Here is an 11,031-nt window from a genome sequence, read left to right as displayed (position 1 = left end):
TATTGTTTTCTTGGCTATATTGCTCAAATGGTTTTAATTGTGTTCCTCTTTGTAGATAAGCTGTTCTGGTTTGCTTGGCAGAAAAACTCGGTATAACTCTTTAAAATAATTTATAAATCAACAACAAGTATTACTTAGATGCATGTTTCTGTTGGTTAGAATAGTCAGATAGTTATTTGCTGACTAGTTAAAGCCATGGCTACTCATTTGAAAGAGATGTGTAGCAATTCAAAGATTAACAGGTTGATTTCAGCATAGGTTTTTGTGCCCTACAGTCCAGTTCATCAGATGTAAGTAACCCATAAACTTCTGATGAAATAAATTGGTTAGGCTTTAAGGTCCTACAAGACCCTGATGCTTTTACTGTAACTAACAATCATATCTATCTGGCTGGAAGTTGTTAATAGTAGAGCAGTCTCCCTGACAATCCTTTATAAATTTAAGTTTACAAAGTTTAAGTTTATTGAGGCAGTTAGCAATGGTTCTTAAAGCCTGAACTTGTGTAGAAAGGGATGAAATAGCCATGCAGTGTCAGAAAAGCAATGACCGGGTAGGGGAACTTTCTTACATGATGCCAAATGCACAAGATCTGATATCTTGTGCTAGCTAAACATTTTTAATTGCTTGATTGTTTTGTGTGGTTTGACTGTTTTTTATTATGATCACAAGCCATTGTGAAGAAACAGGATTCAGAGGGAACTTTTGTAAGTTGAATCTCAGGTAAAGACTAAAGCTGAGATGGTGGAAGCTGTGAGCAAATCAAAACATTGTATGGGCCTTCCTGCTGACACACAGTAGTGAGGGAGAGAGAAGGCAAGAGTTTTGTCTGTCACAGTGAAGGACATCAACTGTGCAGAGATGGATGAATTATGGAGGTTTTAGCCTTTTAGGACTATTGAAATTGGCCATAAAACATTGCAAATCTGCTGTTCTGACTGGTCAACTGGTGACCATTTCTAACTGGTTATTCCAGTGTTTCTCAAACTGTGAATCAGGTGCCTCGATGTGGGTTGTGAGCCAATTTCACGTGGATCCCCATTCATTTCAATATTTTATTTTTAGTATTTTAGACTTGATGCTACTATGGTATGGACTGCATTTGGAGAAATGTTAGAGAACTGTACTTTGAACAGGCTACTATGTATATGCTTTTAATGATGATAGTCAATTGGGCTTACTTTGGGGTAAGTATGGATAGGATTACAGACTTTGGGATGTTTGGGGAATTTTTTTTAAACAAATCAGAAACTAGTTGGGAGGGATCTTCTTTAAATAATTTTTTAAATTTATTGTAAACTTTTACTTACAGTGCAATCCAAACTTGCACTGGAACAGGCAGGCCATCTGGCCTGTACTGTATCCAGCACAAGTTTGGGGCTGGCTGTGGCTTGGCCTGAGGCAAGGGGAAATAATTCCCGTTATCCCAGGTAGAGCTGCAGCAACCCCAATGGGTCTACTCGGATCTGTGCCAGAGGTGGAGCAGATCTGAGCAGCCTGGAGCTACGCCTCACTGCCTGTGAACCGGACTAGAATTCAGCATAACTGCCAGGTCCTGGCTCCACCACCTTGCCACCTGCCCATTGGTCTGCCCTCTCCCTGCCCCAAAACGCCTCCTCCTCGCCTCCTGCCCACGCCCCTCGCCTCTCCACGCCCCTCCCAGACCCCCAAACCAGCCAAGCTCGGCCAGTGCGGACCTACCTGTTCCTCTTCGTGCAGAGGCTGGGTGCTGCCTCCGTGGGCTGGCGCATGTCCCTGCGCTGGACTAGCAACAGGTTAGGAGGTGTAAACATGCAGCAAGGAACTTGTGCCGGCCTGGATGCAGTTAGGATTGCGCCCTTAATTAATTTTGTTGTATGAGGGTGTTAAAAATTTTCCTACTTGATGATGTCACTTCCGGCCATGACATAACTTCTAGGTTAATGGCATAACTTCCAATGAGTCCCAACAGATTGTCATTCTAAAAAGTGAGTCCTGGTGCTAAAAAGTTTGAGAACCACTGGGTCATTCAAAATTCCCTCCAAGAGTTCCCATTGGCTCCTAACAATGGACCAATAGTCAGCTGTGTTGAAAAAGTGTGTGACATGATTGATCACAGAGGCTGAGCAGGACCAAAACAAAAGAGGCAGCAGGGTCTGTGAGAGACAGTGGTAGTTGTTGCTGAGCAAGGGTGAAGACCAGGGGCCGAATTTGCTGCTGATATACATTGAAAAAGTTAAGGGAGGAGAGCTTAAGAAAGCCATCTCAGAAGCTGCTTCTGAAAGAACTGTCTACTTGATGGTGTATTTGGGTGGTGATTCAGCAGGCACAAAGGCCTTGTGGCCTTTGGAGTAGAATTTCAGTGACATCACCTTGCTTTAGATCCAAATGGCACTGAAAGTCTTGGAAGCAAGCTTGGAGTATACAGAACTCTTTGTCAGGCATAGATACCTATCTAGAGACTGGCTGGTGGCAGGGGGAGGGAAAGTTGATATTCCATAGACAAGCTGTGTTGAAATGTTTGCTTCCTGGAAGGATGAAAGGGTAGTACCTGAAGAAAGAGTTTTGTGGGGCCTTTGAGGAAGACCTGAGGGAAGTCTTCAGGAAGGAGCTTCCAGATTCTTGAGTCTGCATGTGAAAGTGTGAAAACAAGCCTACTTTCTAGGAAATCCTTCAGTGTGACCAGGGCGGAGATAGGAAATCTTCTAAAGCTAGGTGGATCCCGATGGTGTGTAATTTTAAAAAGTGGGTGCCAGTGCTAAAAAGTGCCACTACTTTATTGGAAAGGGTTGTCAGTGGTGGACTTCTCCCTCCCTGCTCCTGGGGCAAAGGTCTGCAAAGCCGGCCCCTCCCCTGTGAGATGCTGCCCCCCCCGCACGAAACTGTCCCCCACCTCTGGAGCATGATGGAGCCTCGCCTGAGAGTAGGATCCACTGCAGAAGCCTTGAGAGGCTTCCTCGTGGTCTTCTGGAAATACAGTTCCCTCACTGAGGCTTCCTGCATGGTCCTAGAGGTGCGTGGACCCAACGCTCGGGGCATTTGCTCTTTTTGCCCAGCACTAGGTCCGCTGCTGCGGGTTGTTTGTCTTTTACGGACTTCTTCCTCCCTCCCCAGTGGAGTCTCATTTTCCTCTCCAAATCCCTCTGGGATCTGAATGGTGTTAAGAGGGAAGCTTTGAATCTCAATCCAGCCCAAACAAAAAACATGTTGTATTAAAGTTGATTTTGTCCCAGATCAAACCGAACTGGCTTAAATATAAGAAATATATAAACTGAACTAGGTACTGGGTAGGGTTGAAAATCTTACAGTTTGGGGGGGGGGAAGGTTGAGGTTTTTGCAGGCAGGCTACAATCGACTTGGTGGAACAGGGCTGGCTTCCCCATCTCATCTTCCCTTATTTAATTATTGTTTTACATTAATTATTTATAAATATTCATTTTAATTTAATTATTTATAGCCTGCTTATCTACAGAAAATGGCACAATTTTTCTGTTTGCCATGGGCAATTTCAGTGCTTGCTGCATTCTCAAGAAAGCACTTTCTACCTGATGATGTCACTTCCAGCCATGACATCACTTGTAGGTTAATGACAACACTTCTGGTGGGTCCCAGACAGATTATCATTCTAAAAAGTGGGCCCTGGTGCCAAAAGTTTGAGAACCACTGAACATGCATCCCTGTTTGGGTGAGGACTGTGTTCTGGAGCACTTGTGTTCAGGAGCACTTGGACATTTGTGTTGAGATATTTTGTTCCATTCAGGATAAAGTCCCAATGAAATGTCCATCCTTCTAGCATAGTGGTTCTCAATCTTTTTAACACTGAGACCCACTTTTTAGAATGACAATCTATCAAGACCCACTGGAAGTGATGTCATTAACCTGGAAGTGATGTCATGGCCAGAAGTGATATCATTAAACAGGAAAATGTTTAACACCCCCATATGACAAAATAAGAACTAAACCTCTCAAGCAACTGCTTATCTGCTTAAAATATCCCCAAACATCCCATAGGCTGCAATCCTATCCACATTTACCCAGAAGTAAGCCCCATTGACTATCATTATTAAAAGCATAGACCAGTGATTTTCAAACTTTTTCGTCCCATAACACACTGACAAGGTACTAAAATTGTCAAGGCACACCATCAGTTTTTGGACAATTGACAAGGCACACCAAGCTGCTGGTGGAGGGCTCATATCCTCCAATGGTCCTATTAATAAATTACCCTCCACCAAACTCCCACAGCACCTGGGGACCATTCACGGGACACCAGTGTGCCACGGCGCAGTGGTTGAAAATGGCTGGCATAGACATAGCAGTTTGATAAAAGATCAGATTCGTAATATTTCCCCAAATGCAGTAACATATCATGGTAGCATCAAGTCTAATACATTAAATAACAATACAATAAAATAACATTGAGATGAATGGGGACCCAGCAGAAATTGGCTTGAGACGCACCAAGTGGGTTCTGGCCCAGAGTCTGAGAAACACTGAGTAGAAACAAGCCACTAGATATCAAAACAGAGGAAGTTTAAGATTTCCCACTGATTTCTCAATGCTGTCACCCCTCCTTGAAATGTTGCCTTCTTCACACTCTCTGGATTTGAAGAGGGGAATGGAGCAGAAGAAGTACAGGTCCAGCCTATTTATACAGGATTTTTTATACATGGATTTGACTCAACAGGAATGGCCACTGCAAATGAGACGGAATGTGCTGATCCCTGGAGAAGGGAAAAAATGCATCCCTTTAAAATCAGTTTCAAAAACTGAACAGTCCTTTAACAATAGCCTCCTTAACGAGAGGGGGGGGGCAGCTGGCTGACAATTCATCAGTCCTTCTCTCTCCAGGCATCCCTCCCTTCCCCCTGAGCATGTGAAAGAAAGATACATGAAGGGAGGGGTCAGAGTGAAGCATTTCTAAGCACCTTGAGAGAGACTGATTGTTCTCTCAATGACTCTATCTTAACATCACAAAGGTCAGCAAGGCTGATGGAAGAGGGTGCCTCTGGCCAATCCACTACCAGAGGTGACTGCCTGGCCCTTCACCAAAAGCCATTAAAGAAACCTTCATTATATTAAGTCCTTAAGACAGTTATCTCTTCCTCACTCCACACCTCACAATAGCATTCCAGTGACATCACCTTTGTTCAGCCTAAAATGGCATTTAAAGTCTAGGAAGCAAGTGTTGGGACAGAACTCTTTCTCAAGCATAGATAAGTTATCTAGAGTGGCTGGAGGCACTGGAGAAAAAGTTGATGAACTGACATTTGTGTTCATCACAATCCTGCTTCCATTCAGGATAAAAGAGAAGGGTGTTAATACCTGAAGGAAGAGCTTTGTGCTACAGCAGCAAATGCTGGTTTGTAGTAAACCATCCTGAACAAAATATTTTGCTTTCTCTCAGCATGAAGGGCTTTTCTTGCTGATGCAGCACAGAATAAAATTGAAACTCACTTGCTACTCATGCACAGTTTCCAGTTTCTCATTCCAGACACCACCAGATGATGATGCTTGTTTTATTCATGGGCTCACTGTGCCATAGCAGGAGAAACTCATTTGACCTGGATAGTTCCAAAACCAAGCAGATAGTGGAGCTTCTGGGCTGTTAAAAGAATAACTTGTGAAATTAACAAAGAACAAAACTGAGAACAAAACGGCTAATATTATAATGCTGTTGTACAACTTGATGGTAAGGCCACACCTGGAGTATTGTGTCCAGTTCTGGTCGCCACATCTCAAAAAGGATATAGTGGGAAAAGGTGCAAAAGAGAGCGACTAAAATGATTACTGGGTGGGGGCACCTTCCTTATGAGGAAAGGCTAGAAAAGAGACGCCTGAGGGGGGCATGATTGAGACATACAAAATTATGCAGGGGAAGGATACAGTGGATAGAGAGATGCTCTTTACACTCTCACATAACACCAGAACCAGGGGATATCCACTAAAATTGAGTGTTGGGAGAGTTAGGACTGACAAAAGAAAATATTTCTTACTCAGCTTGTGGTCAGTCTGTGGAACGCCTTGCTGCAGGATGTGTCCATGCCTCGCTGCAATACAGAAGTGTACTCAAGACACAAGCTTTGTAGACCTGGATCTTGGTATGCTCCCTCAGCTTCTTGTTGGACCAGACCCTCTTTCTGAGTCTGGAAAACGTGGTAGCTGCTTTACCGATGTGTTTGTTTAGCTCGGTATGGAGAGAAAGAGTGTTGAAGATTGTTGAGCCAAGGTACACAAAGTCATGGACAACCTCCAGTTCATGCGCAGACATTGTAATGCAGGGAGGTGAGTCCACATCCTGAACCATGACCTGTGTTTATTATAACAATAAATAAAAATTAGCAATAATTATTATAATCAATAATTAAAATTAAGAACAGTTTATATAATCCATAATTATTAATTAACATAAATTATTATTTACAATTAGCAATTATTATAATCATTAATTAAAATGAGCAACAATTAATTATTATAATCAATAATTATTAATTAGCATTATTATTAAAATTAGCAACTTAATTATTATAATCATTAATTAAAATGAGCAACAGTTATTATAATCCATAATTATTAATTTGCATTAATTATTGCCACTGTGCATCTGTCACTCTGGAGGAGTCTGTCCCTCCCATCCCCCTCTCCAAGCCTCCCATCCCCTCTGTGGCCACGCCTCTTCTCCCTTTTGTTCCTCCCCTTGTCCCTCTCCCCGCTTCGTACGTCACTTCCTCCCCCCTTTGGAGGACGCGAGAAACTTAAGAGTTACAGTACACGCGGGCGGTAGGGTTGCGCTCCCACTTCCGGTTCCCGTTCGACCACGTGCGGGCAGCCGACAGCGTACCGGAAGTCCGCTTGCTGCGCGCCGCTGGAGTCACGTGTTCTCCTAATCATTCGGCTCCACCTCTCCTCCTCCCCTTCCACCCACCGAAAATTCAAGATGGCGGCGGCCAACCCGGAAGTGAGGAAAAGCCAGAGCCGCCACCGCCGCCGCCGCCGGGAGCCTTGAACCGGGCCGAGCCGGTCTTGGGCGCCGCTTCGGGTCTCTCCTGAGGGGCGGGAGAGCTAAGACAAGGTAAGGCCTCAGCTCCCCCAGTCCTGCTCTCCTCCCCCTCGCAGCGCCCCTCTGTGGGGCAGGGATGTGCGGTGGGTGGGGAGGCAGGTGAGGCAGGGCCTCCCCAATGGAGTCCTTTGAAACTTGCCACTGCCTTGTGAGGCAGCCATGTGCTTGCCATGGGTGAGGAGGCAGGTGAGGCAGAGACTCCGCACGGGGGTCCTTTGGAAAGCGTCGCCGCCGCAGAGCGCTTTTCAGAGGGTTGTGGGTGCCTCCCACGGCGGCGGCGGCGCTCTTCGAAGGACTCCGGTGGGGAGGCCCTGCCTCCCCACCCACCGCACATCCCTGTGGTGAGGTTAGTTCCCTTCTGCACTAACTCTCCTGCTCCCCCGCCCCCATTTCTATTGCTGGGAGATGGCAGCCAGTTCTTTTTTGTCCTACTTCCCCCCCATTGGGCACCCACAGTGAGAGGGGACTCCTGTGCTTTGTTTTCTGCCCCTGATCTGACTCAATTATGAAGCAGCTGCTTATGAAATTGAAAGCTGTGTATGTGAGGTTGAGAAATGCCTGCAGCTGATAGATAGCTCAGGAATGCTCTTTTTAGGTGGACAGAAAGAGTTTGTTTGGTCTCTTTGTCCTGCTTGGCACTTCTTGCTCTTGACCACTGAGGAGGAGTTGTGGGGCACAGGCTTGCTTTCTCCCTCTTCACTTTCGACTTCTGGGGTGTATGAAAATGAGAAGACAGAAGGACTTCCTCTTCTTTTTCAACCTCCCTCTTTCCCATTCTCTCTTCCTCTTTCCCCCTACTGGTCCCCATAGCATGTATGTGGCGGAGGTGTCTTCCATCACCCTTCAAGAGAGTATTGGAAGAATAAGTATCTGGTGGCTAGTGGGCAGTGAGAGTGACCATGTCTGCTCTCATTTCATTGTCCTCCCAGAGGTCAGAATAGAATCTTGTTCCAGTGTAAGGTAGTTTTTGCCACCTCTCTTCATCCCTCATTTGGGCAGGGGGGTAAGGTCTGTGGCAGGGGTGCCCAAACCACTTGCGGCCCTCGAGGCCTCTCAATGCGGCCCTCGGGGAGCCCCCAGTCTCTGGCCCTCTGGAGATTTGTTGGAGCCCACATTGGCCCGACGCAACTGCTCTCAGCGTGAGGGCAACTGTTTGACCTCTCGCTTGAGCTATGGGATGAGGGCTTCTTCCACTGCTTGTTGTTTCATGTTTGTGATGCAGTAGTAGCAGCAAAGGAAAGGCCAGCCTTGCTTTGTGCAAGGCCTTTTATAGGCCTTGAGCTATTGCAAGACCTTCATTCATTCATATAAGTTCATCTTTAATATATTCATTTCTGTAAATTTATGTAAGTTTATTCAAATTTTAAATGTAAATTAATTCTTTCCCCCCCCCCCGGCCCCAGACGCAGTGTCAGAGAGATGATGTGGCCCTCCTGCCAAAAACCAAAGTTTTCAACCTCCCTCTTTCCCATTCTCTCTTCCTCTTTCCCCCTTCTGGTCCCATAGCATGTATGTATCAAACACCCCTGGTCTATGGGTACAGGAGGGGGCATCCCCTCCCCTCAAAGACCTTCAATTCCCTTCCCTTTCTCCCTCATTCTTTCTCTAGGTCTCCTAATGTCCATGCCAAGGTGGGGGATGAATCCTATTTTTTTTCCTATTCCTTGTCTCTTAATGGGTTTCTTAAAGTGGGGAGATGTAGTGGTAATGATAGCTCTCATTTCTTTCCCTTTCATAATTCAACTCTTCCCCTTTCAGGTACACCCTTCTTCAAAGTCCTTCCCCCTCCCTTTTCCTTGTTCAGATCTTGATATTGGATGGGGGAGGGAATTCTGAGGATGATGGGAAGTTGTGTTTTCTTCTGGTTATCTGTGCTGAATATGATGATCTCTTTGTGGTGTCTGGTAATAAGTGTCTGATGAGCATGTGGGCAGCGAGAGCCCATGTCTGGGTATATCTGTATGGGTCACCCACTCTTCCCCCAAGAGGGTTTTCCTAGTTGAGTGACTTCTAAGAGAAAAAAAAAAAGCTTTTATGGGGAGCCTATTAGAGGAGGTGGTCAACTCAAAACTTTTTCTCTATTTCAAAGAACAGAGAACTTTCCACTGTTGGGGCAAGTCTTCTCCCCCAATATAACATGGCTCCCTTTCCTGAGGAATTCCTTTACAGACTGGTTCAGCTCATAGTTTGTACACCAAAGAGGGTGAGATGTCTGTGTTTCATCCAATGCAATCTTGAACGCTGTGTTAGAGAGGGAGAAGGATTTTCTTCCTTTCTGAAACCTGAGGGCAGAGGTCTTATTGAGATTTGTGGAGTCAAATAGGTGACATCAGTGCTCCTCTCATCACTGTGTCTTGTGGTAGTGAGTTCTGTAAATTCCGTATGCTCAGGCTGAGAAATACTGACTGGCCCAAGACCAGTCTGTGTGCATTTTCCCTCTGTGGTGATTTGAATCCAGATCTCCAAACACAAATCCCTACATCATCCCAGTTATATGGAAGTCTTCTTTATGCCACTCCCTATGTTTTCTTCTCCCTGGGCAGCTTGGATCATTACCTGAGGCCTCCAAAATCAGTTGGTATGCTTTAGTTGTGTTTTGGTGGTCTCATAGGCAGAGTGTCTCCCTCCTTCTCTCTGTGGCTTGATACAATCAGCTGTCTTCTCGCCCCCACATCTTCTCTCCTCACTAAGAAAATTAAGTATTTTTGTTGCTCTCCTCTAGGTATTAGTTCTTGTCAGTTTTTCTGTATGAAATCAGCTTTTCTTAATCTTCACAGAAGGAAGTTGTCATTTATCTAATCAGGCTCTTGGTCCATCTACTGTGGCGCTACTTATACTGGCTGGCAGCAGCAGCTTTCTAGGGTTTTAGACATAGAAGTGTATTTCCCAGTGTTGATCTGGAGGCACTCTCAGGGGCTGAAGCTGGGACCTTCATCTTCAGCACTCTGCCCCTTCCACCCTAATATAAAGTGAGGTATTTGTGCCAGTATTCTTAACTGGTTTAACATAGGGTGTCTTGTGTTTCAGATGTATCATTTGACTGCTTAAGGTATCGCCTTACCCACCTGCCCCTTTTGTGCTCCTTATCTATTCAGGAAGTCCTTGAAGGTTTAGGAGGATAGGAAAAGTTGCTCTATGCAGACCAAACCAGGTTAATGGAGGTTGGAGACAAACTGCTTTCAATGTACAGGTTCCTGAGCTTTGTCAGGCTTGAGTCAGTCTTGCTATCTAGGAGTCTATGCCCTGTTGGTGGGGGGAAGAAGTTTTCCATGCTCTCAGTTTCTCTGCTATCTTAGGTAGCTATTGTTTCATGTGTCCATGTCTCTCCTTCTCTCTGCTGTGTGCTCCTTTGTTCTTTCTTGGTTTCCCTCCCTTTCAAAGGTGTGTTGATTAATCATTGGAAATCTCTTGGGAATACCCGAACAGTGTAGCACCTTTGATTCACTTCCTGGAGCGCCATCTAAAAGGAGCCTGCATTAGTGCCTGGGGGCCAAGGGTGTGGTTCAGGTTCCTGGGCCAAGAGACTGAGTCTGGTATCGCACCTGCCTTAAAGGCAGTCCTCTCTGGGGTGTGGCGGGCCAGCTGTTTGAGTGAGAAGTGACGGCATTAGAGAGTAAGGCAAGGGGGAAGCGTACTCCAAACTGTTGACCTCTTCCCAGGCTGTTACGACATGCTTTGGCATGCGTTGCTTGGCTTTATATGCGATCAAAAGGAAGCAGCCAGTTTTCTCCAGGTTCTCCATCCACTCTGAAAAGTCTTGCCTCGTCAGCTATCTTTGCTCATATATAGGACTCACTGAAGAGCATCAGAGCTGCCCATGGGTTCACCCATTGGCTAGCCAGATGCTTCCTGAAGGTCCACAGACAGAACCTGAAGACAACAAGCCCTCACATGTATGTCTTTCAACACCTGATCCTCTGTGGTACGCTGCATTAGAACATGGAGGTTCCATTTGCATGTTAGTCACTGTTGTGCCTCTCCTTCATGAATTTGTT

General features: G+C 45.5%; 1 protein-coding gene across 1 annotated transcript in view; it reads left to right on the top strand.

Moving 5' to 3' along the window:
* The first annotated feature begins 6,933 nt into the window (after positions 1–6,933).
* Positions 6,934–11,031, top strand: part of SBNO2 (strawberry notch homolog 2) — a 98,481-nt gene continuing 94,383 nt past the window's right edge. The window contains exon 1 of the mRNA XM_066635519.1: positions 6,934–7,048. The gene's annotated coding sequence lies outside the window, so the exon portion shown is untranslated. The remainder of the gene's footprint in view (positions 7,049–11,031) is intronic.

This window comes from Tiliqua scincoides, chromosome 8 (genome assembly GCF_035046505.1).
Source record: "Tiliqua scincoides isolate rTilSci1 chromosome 8, rTilSci1.hap2, whole genome shotgun sequence".
Classification (NCBI taxonomy): Eukaryota; Metazoa; Chordata; class Lepidosauria; order Squamata; family Scincidae; genus Tiliqua; species Tiliqua scincoides.
The sequence above is the reverse complement of the archived record's forward strand: the minus strand, read 5'-3'. Positions and strand labels throughout refer to the sequence as shown.